The following is a 9,713-nucleotide window of genomic DNA, read 5'->3' as shown; positions in this document are numbered from 1 at the left end:
AGGGCTGCCCTTTTCATTCTTGCCTTTGTCATGCTCATCCCCTAATAGGTCTTTAAGGTGATCTTTGCAAACCTTATCCTATAGGGACTGAACCTCGATTCCATTAGCAGTAGGCCATGTAAAAGACTCCTACATCAAAGAAAAATTTATATTAGTACAAGAAATTATCCAATATTATACACTAATACTATATCCTTACATTACCTCGAATTTCCACCTCATGTTATCCTTGTGCTTCTAAATAACTTGCCTCCAAGTCGACCAAGGTCCATTAAAGTTACTCTTGATAATATGCATAATAGTAGAAGTAATGTCAATCGCCTCAAAAGCACTACGAAATAGACTTATTATTAGTAAAATGCATAAATTAATTAAGTAAATTGACTCTATCTAATTAATTATATAAATTGGAGTAGAGGAACTTACCTCCCTTTGAAAGGATGTAGAAGCATCCATTGGTTCGAATGAGTCAGAGTCAACAAACCAAGACTTGGCCCTCTGCCTTTAAGTTACGACATCTTAGATGCAATATCAGCGTCTAGAGTGGGGCTTTCGACTGGAGTAGTCAGACTCGACTTCAATGCTTATGGTTATAAAAGAGTAGTATTTGACACTACATATAAGCCCGTGGTCTCGTGGGAGAAGGTGGCAAAGCATACGGTAGAGGTTGAGCATAAAATGTTGGGCAATTGAAGGGCTTGTGCTATTACTGGCTCAAAAATGTTCTTCTAACTTTTTCTTCACTGTAACCATTTTTGTCCGATAAGAAAAAAAATGTACAACTATTATTATAAATATCATAAAAAGAATATGCATATAAAGATTAATTTAAATGTCATAGTGCAAACAATAAATTCATACATTTTTTTAAAGAAAAATAAACAAATTCATCAATCATCATCAAAACATCGTAACTCATTTTCTTCATTCTCATATTCGTCATCATTGGTATTGTTTTTATCTTATTTGTCTAATTCTCTCTCTGCTTAGTTGTGTTCTCTTTCATCTTCATCATCTTCGTCATCTTCTTCATTATGTTCAACATCCACAAACATATTAACCTTTTTATATTCACCATGAAGAAGAATTGTATTATTGTCAAGGTCGATCCAACTATGATCAAATTGTGAATTAAAGGAAGCTTCATCTTTTTGATACACCCTTTTGTTAAGGTTGATCATTTCCCCATCACTTTGCTCATTATCTGTAATGGGAAATCAATTTTGAGCCTTTGTCTTGAACATTGCCAAAATCACAATGATCTCTATTGTTTGATGGATACGGAGTGTAGTCCACTTGAGTTGCTTGTTCAATTAAAATACAAGGCTTATTGCTAGAAATAATCGAGTTGTGTTTAATGTCGACCAACCCATGAATAAAATCTACTCGAACACCTTTGTTGATATCAAACTAATGACATTTAAACAACATGACTCTGTTGTTGACACCAAAGTATTCCAAGTCAATGATGTCGACCAACAATCCATAAAAGTCACGATCGTAATCATTACAACAACTTCCTTTAATGCAGACACCAGTGTTCATCATTTGATGATTGTGACCATAATCCAATGTGTGAAACTTGTATCTATTAACGTAGTGACCTTTGAAACACCTTGCCATATGACTAGGTTCGTGAGAGATGTCGACAACACGAGAATCAATTTCACTCACATGTTGGCAAACATATGAAAAAGTTACATGGCTTTCAATTATTTGAAGTATTAAATCAACAAAATAAAATTGACTTATTAAATATAACTTATATATTGTTTAAACCAATTACGAAATGATGCATCATAGACTTTTCCAATTCCTTCTCGAATAGATCGTACTATTGTCTTTTAACCATATCGTCGAACATCCTATAGATATAAGGAACATTAATCATGATTTAGTACCATCCTCTAAATTACAATTTTCTAAATTATTGCTTAAAGTTATTCTTATTCAATGTATGGTAATATCTCATTGCAATTCATTAGTACATATAGTTTAGCCATGTAGAACTCATCCTCTTTTAGGTATTGACGTTTCTAGAGTTAACTTAAAGGTCGACCAGGATAAGTGAAAGTTGATAGACAATCGACTCATCAACATCTTTGCCGTTTTCATTCCGTGGGACTCGATTCATTCTAGTTGGGATTGTTGGTTTGTAGTACATTGAACAAAACGATGATATTTTCTTAATGATATTGCTTCAAAATGGATCCATCAACTATTGATCGATTTTTCACTTTTTTTTTCAGATCATGTATAAACCTAAAAATCAATGTTCGTTTTTAAAGTCTAATTATCAATATTAATAACTAGAATAATTTAAATTACATATGTGGGTTTAGGGGTTAACATCTCGAATGAATACATCCATCAATAATGGATTGGTCCTCCAACCTTAGTTTTGTATGGCAAATGGATCGACCAATGCTCCATTGAGTCCAAAAAGTTAAGGGGAAAAATCTTTTCTAATTTGCAAATGGTTTCCATGATTTCCCTTCTCATTCATTTATATGCTCAAGATGTAGATCGATTGCACATACATCATAAAAGAAATGTGAGATCTCAATAATTGCACTCCAAATTGTGTGAAGGACCTTATCACTCAAGACAATTGGGATCAACCGCTGTAGGAAAATGTGACAATCAAGACTTATCATCTCATAAAATTTTCATTCCTGCTTTTTCACATAGTTTGTTATGTTAGAGGTGAAACCATTTGGTAACCTTAATTGTTTCACCCAAGCACATACAGCTTTCTATTGCTCCTTAGTCAAAGTGTATAAGGCTTTTAGTTTAAAAAGTTTACCATTATTTTCTATTAAAGGCAATTCCGAACGCTTGCAGCACACCTTCAAATCACGATGAGAATTGATATTATTTTTCATCTTTCCTGGAACATCCATCATCATGTTGAATATATTTTCAAATACGTTAAGCTCAATATGCATCACATCCAAGTTGTGACGAATGAGATTCGTCTATCGATAAAGTAACTCCCAAAATATGCATTTTTTAGTCCAATTATGGGTTTGACTAAAACCCGGTAACTTCTAGTCACCCACTTTTGTCCCACACGTGATATTTAGAATTGACTCGAATTGTTCCAAGATCTCAGGACCAGATAACTGAGGAAATGGAAGGTCTTGTTCAACACGTTTCTTAAATTTATCTCTTCGGTGACGAAAAGGATGATCCATTGACAAAAATTTCTGATGACATTAAACAAAACAAGGCTTCCTCTCGTACTCTAAGAAGAAACTCTTTCCATGTTCCATGCAATATGGACATCATAAATATCCATGAGTGCTCCACCCAAACAACATACCATATGCAGGAAAGTCATTAATGGTCCATAAGAGTGCTGCTCGAAGAATAAAATTCTACTGAGTCAAGGCATCATACTTGACCACCTTCTTTGTCCTATAGAACTTTTTACTCAGTTAGAGGCTAGAGGAACTCATTAATGTTCTGTTCGAGACTTGTCTTCCCTAGGATGACCATACTAAGAAAGATGTACGGTGGCTTCATGCACATCCACAGAGGTAAGTTATTGACAGTGAGCATTATCGACCAAACAGAATACAATTTCACTATCAGCATGAATGAATTGAAACCATTTGAACATAAATCGAGTTTGACTCTACAAGGCTCAAAGGCAAAAGACTGAGCATTCCATCATTAGATTAGTGTGTGGCATGCCATGTCATGTGTTATACAATTTTGCTTGACATATATAACCTTTGCAATCTTGATGTTAGTGGAAATTATCTCAATATATTAAAAAGAATTTTTTTCTCCCTTCCTTCTGATGATTTATCCGGTTTATACCTAGGATGACCACAAAATGGACAATAAGACAACTCAGAATATTTGTTATAAAACAACACATAATTATTTATACATGCATAAATTTTCTGATATCCAGGCCTAAGTTCCTTCAGTTGTGTCTTCATTCCATAAAAGTTTTTCGATAATGATTCATCGGGTGGCAACATCTCCTTCACTAGATGCAGTAGACTATTAAAGCAAGCCTCATTCAATAATTGGGACATAGTTAATAGTTTTGTGTGCTTATCGCATCCGCCCCACAAAACTGCATCAGTATTATTTAACAACGAGCAAAAGGATGCAGTGTTCGAATTTGGATCTTTAGGGATAACTGGTTCATCTTGGGTCTCATCATTTAATTGAAACTCCAATCGTAAAGCTTCCATAACCATTTTAGGATATAGACTTTCTACTCTGACTTCATTAACTACTTCGTTTTGCTCGCTAATAAAATGTTCCGATGTTTGGCCAACATGAAACGTTTCGCCATGTGCATCCCATCTTGTGAACACATTGTAAACCTTTTATGAAACAAGTATTCCTAAACCTTATTAACAGCCAAGAACTTGGTATTCATACACTAAGAGCAAGGACATCTGATCTTATTCTTAATCATGTATCTTGGTTGATTGAACACAAATGAAATAAATTCATCTACGCCAGTCACAAATTCAATCCGACAAAATCCACTCGAATCCACTCGGGAATACATCCAACTCTTATCTCGTTCCATTTTGAGAAAAAATATTATAAATGACATATGATGTCGTCCTTTTAAGATTTTAACATAACCATCAATCGAAAACAAAAACCAACTTAAATACTATAATTAATTAATTGCTTAACTACTAATGGATTTTTTCATAAATAATATGACAAATTTCACTAAATTTACTATTAGATTTGGAATTATTTAATTACTAATAGATGAATCTTCATAAATAGGTAAGTAAAAACACTTAATTAATTTAAATAAGTAAAATAATATATAATATTACTAATTTAAATAATTGCTTAAATTACTTAGATTATTTAAATTATTTAATTAATTAGATTATTTAATTACCTCACTAAACACCTTAATTTATTTAAATATTATTTAAAATTAAACAATTTTACTAATTTGGTTAATTGCTTAATTACTAAAACATTTTTTTCATAAATAATAGTAAATTTCACTAAATGTACTATTAGATTTGGAATTGATTAATTACTAATACATTAATCTTCATAATTAGGTAAATATTATTTAAAATTAAACAATATTACTAAATTAGTTAAATGCTTAGTTACTAAAACATGTTTTTAAGTAATATTAAATTGCACTAAATTTATTAAATAATATTAATTACCATTTAAATATTAGTTAAAATTAAACAATATTACTAATTTAGTTAATTGCTTAATTACTAAAACATTTTTTCCTAAATAATATTAAATTTTACTAAATTTACTAATTGATTTGGAATTGATTAATTACTAATACATGAATCTTCATAATTAATTTAAATAAGTAAAATAATATATAATATTACTAATTTAAAAAATTGCTTAATTACTTTGATTAGTTAAATTATTTAATTAACTAAATTATTTAATTACTTCACTGAACACCTTAATTTATTTAAATATTATTTAAATAATTATAATAAATATACACTAGCTAAATTACATCCTAACCTAGCATTTAAGCTAGAATTCTAGTCTAATTCACAAATCCATTAAACTAACTATTCCAATTTAAGGTTTCCTTACCTTAGTAAGGTTGGAAGTGTAAAAATCAACAAAACCTAATATTTTCAAGGAAAAGAAAATATGGAAAATTAGAGATTAAGTTTTGAAAATTAAAAGCATGAAAATCGGAGGTTTTATGGGCTGAAATCTCACCTTTACTTGCTTAAAATTGAAGGGTTTAAAGTTTACAACCTTGGTGAATTTGAAAGTGGTAGTGCAGAAAAAAATGATGAAGAAAAAATTTATTTTTTCTCTTTTTATGCTTGGCTAGCAAAGGAATAAATGGGGTTGGGAGTTGCTCGTTTAGTGAGTAAAAAGGAAGGATGAAGGTTTAAAGTAGAAAAATGAAAGGACCAAGAAAAAGAAAGAAAATCATGACTTTTGTGTGGGAAGGAATCTGGTCTCAAGTTGAAGAAATAAACAAGAGAGAAAACGCCTTTAGAAAGTGATGGTCGGCATACAAATATAGATGAAAGGCGTAAAGCTTCGTAAGGAAACTTAGTTACTATGCCTTTGAAAAGTTAAAGATGCTTTTGTGTTATTTTCGAGGAATTAACTTCTTTATATTGTTTAGTGATAAATAACTTGAATGCCTTTCTTCTTATTATTTGGAGGTAAATAAACAAATGTCTTATTTTTATTATTTAGAGGTAAACAAATATATTTTTTTCTATTATTTAGGAATAATTAACCAATTAGTCTTCAAATTTATTTGAAAAAAAATTCAAAATAGTTTCTCAAAGTTATTTAGTAATGCTTACTAAGGAAAGGATGAGACTACCCCTTGGTCTACGTCACCATTCCTACACTGGGTTACACATCTATAAAAGTGAAGGTTTCACATGTTCATAGGAAAACATGGAGATGAGAGTGTGACTAAAATTGAGTCATGGATATGGATTCTTAGAAGAAAAGTTCCCAACTAGAGGGTGAATTAGAAAAAGATGTTACACCAAGCAGCTTGAGTAAGAATGTAAAAGAAATTCCTTAAGCTCTCGGGGATAATGGGAGTGACTTGCTGATAACTTTATGATAGAGTTATTTTACCATATTTTGATTATTAAAAATAGCTAAGTTCTTGTATTTTAAAGTAATTTTATGTAGTTCTTATGCTTTTCATTATTAAGTTTAATACATGATGGAATATTTTAATTTTAGTCATTTTAGTTCATTTTCATGTTAAAAGTCCTCATTTGAGCCATCACTTATTTAGTCCTTGTTTTGAAGGTGTGCATGTGCATAAAACTTCGTGATGGTGAACCGAGCAAAGATGATTACATGCAAAATTTTTTGATTGGAAAATTTGACCATAACTCTTTTTACAGAACTCTAAATGAGGTTATTCTTATACCATGGAAAGCTAAGGGGAAAGGCTATAACTTTGATGTTTACCATTTTGCCTAGTTCAGATTGGGGTGGTCGAAATCCTTGTCGAATTAGAAGTATTGCACCAGAAGAGTGAAAGTCAAGATAGAACCTTTGAAGGCTACCACCCTAAAGAATGAGAGGTGCGATGTTAAAGACATTTTCAAAAAATAAAACTCTTACGGGATTTTGAAAGTTAGGGCTTTGAAGGCTATTTAAGAGGCCTTTTTCAAAGGGTTTTTAAGGAGGACGGCAAGCAACTATTCTAAAGAAAATGAGCTGGAAACAAAGCAAGAAAGCAAGAGAAATTGAGAGAGAATCAAGATCAAAAGCTTTAACCATTAGTTTCTTTCTCTACTTTTGTGTTTTCCTTATTTTCTTTGACTTGAATGAATGGGTAATTTTCTTTGGATGATATTTTATTTAGATATTATGAACTAATTTGCTTTTCTAGGATTATGGTGGATTTCAACATGTAATTTGAATATTATTTTTTTTTATTATGAATGGGTATAGTTTTGCTTATTTAAATCTGTTCTTAATGCTTTAATTGCCTGGTCAATAATTGACTGATTTGTGAATCTAATTGAGACTCGACAGAGAGATTTTAGATTAGACTAAGATTTGAATAGTGTATATTCATATCACTTAGGTGATCTGATTCATGATTTGGGTAGACACATGTCAATCGCCATACATAGCCAAATTAGAACACTAGCTTAATGAACCTTTTTTAATTGATTACTTTAAACATATAGTGACCTAATTAAGTTAGGTATTTCTACAAGCATCTCGACAAAGACTTGTACATAGCTTTGGATTCTAGGTTAGTAAAACCACCCATGAAGGTAAATAATAAGAGAAGCTGGTACTAGATGAGGTGTTGAATGAATCCATAATCTTAAGTTTTAGTCTATTGCTTTTCTCAAGTGAATTTTTAGTTTATATTAATTAATTTATTATTTGATTTAATTTAGTTTTAATTAATTTTTTTAAAATTGAGTTACTTGAATAAAATTAGTTCGTCATAATTTTAATACTTAGTGAAAAAGTAGGAACAAATCTATGTGGGATATGATTCTAAATTTACTGTCTATATTACTTGTTCGATACGTATGCTTAAGTGTACTAAATCCATAGAAGTTTTTGGCACCGTTGCTTAGGATTTGTTTTCCTATTTTTTTTTAATATTAAAATTCAACAAATTAGTCTTAATTTAAGTTTTATTTTTGTTTTTTAGGTTCATTTCGTCATTATATGAGAAGAGCAAAAAGCTTCAAGATTACACCATGTGATCCAAAGATTAAGAGAACATTTCGAAGACTTCAATGAGAAAATCAACAAGGTTTTTCTCAAAAAAATACAATGGCTAATTGACAAGGTGAGAAGCAAATCCAAGAGTGAGTAGTAGCTGAAAATTGTTGCTTAAGGAATTATGCTGCTCCATTGGTGCAAGGGATTCCATCAAGCATTTGAAGGCAAACTATTTAAGCCAACAATTTCAAGATCAATCTAGGTATCATCACCATGATTCAAACTTTAGTCTAGTTTGGGGGCCTTCCAAATGCCCATATTTCAAACTTCTTAGAGATATGTGATACCTTTAAACACAATAGTGTTAGAAATGATGCAGTTTGTTTGAGGTTTTTCCATTTTTCATTGAAGGATAAATCTAAAGCGTAGCTGAACGCACTCCATACAAGATCAATAACAGCATGGGATGATCTTACTTAAAAGTTCAGTGCTAAGTTCTTCCCTCAAGCAAAGATAGTGAAAATGAGGAATAATATCACATCATTCATGCAACTAGATTATAAAGCATTGTACGTGGCTTGGGAAAGATACAAAGATCTACTTCAGCATTGTCCTCATCATGGTCTTCCAAAGTGGCTACAACTGTAGACATTCTACAATGGATTGAGTGGTCATGTTAGAACCACCATTGATGCCACTGCAGGAAGAGCTTTAATGGCAAAATCAATTGACGAGGCATATGATTTGTTGAAGGAAATGGCTTCAAACAACTACTGGTGGCTAGTAAAGCAATCAATGCATAGGAAAGTAACCGGAGTTTATGATGTAGATGCCATTTCAGCATTATTAGCACAAGTAGTAGTTCTAACTAAGAAACTTGAATCTTTTAGTACTGACTCTATTCAAAGTCTGTTTGTAGCTTGAGTATTACGAAGATGATCATGCAAGCAACTAGTGTCCAAGTAGTTCAGAAATAGTGTAGTTTATTGGGAATAGATAGCAAAATAATCCTTACTCCAACACTTATAACCCAAGGTAGAGGAACCACCAAAAATTCTCTTGGGCCAATAATCAAGGATTATTTTTGTCAAACCCTGCTTTGTAAAATAATTATAATGTCATTCACATGCTCGATAGAATGTTTGTATATTTAGGAAGTTCGAGAAATAGTTAAAAGACGATATTGCCCCTAATGGTACCATTGAGTCAATTAAGCCTTGAACTAGTTCAAATAGGAATTTCAAGGTGAAATTAAGAGTTTCACAGTTCAGGGATGACTCAAAATGGTAATTCGGAGTTCGAGGATCAATTCGGAGTCAAACTGAAATTTTCACTATCTAGGGGCAAAATCGTAATGTTTTCACCCGCGGATAAAATTTGAGATTTTGAGAGAATTTAGATTACATTTGACAAATTGGAGAATGGTATGAATATAAGGGATGAAAAATATATCTATGGGTAATTTTTCAGTTTTTGGGGTAAAAATGTAATTTTTCACTTTACGGGGGTAAAGTGTAATTTTAAAAAATTTA

General features: G+C 31.4%; 1 non-coding gene across 1 annotated transcript; it reads right to left on the bottom strand.

The window, feature by feature from the left end:
• Positions 1 to 8,700: 8,700 nt before the first annotated feature.
• Positions 8,701 to 8,807, bottom strand: LOC148764200 (small nucleolar RNA R71). The gene has a single exon (XR_016024917.1). It is a non-coding gene; the product is annotated as a small nucleolar RNA R71 (small nucleolar RNA).
• Positions 8,808 to 9,713: the final 906 nt, after the last annotated feature.

Source organism: Theobroma cacao, chromosome 2 (genome assembly GCF_053813885.1).
Source record: "Theobroma cacao isolate CCN51 chromosome 2, ASM5381388v1, whole genome shotgun sequence".
Classification (NCBI taxonomy): domain Eukaryota; kingdom Viridiplantae; phylum Streptophyta; class Magnoliopsida; order Malvales; family Malvaceae; genus Theobroma; species Theobroma cacao.
The sequence above is the reverse complement of the archived record's forward strand: the minus strand, read 5'-3'. Positions and strand labels throughout refer to the sequence as shown.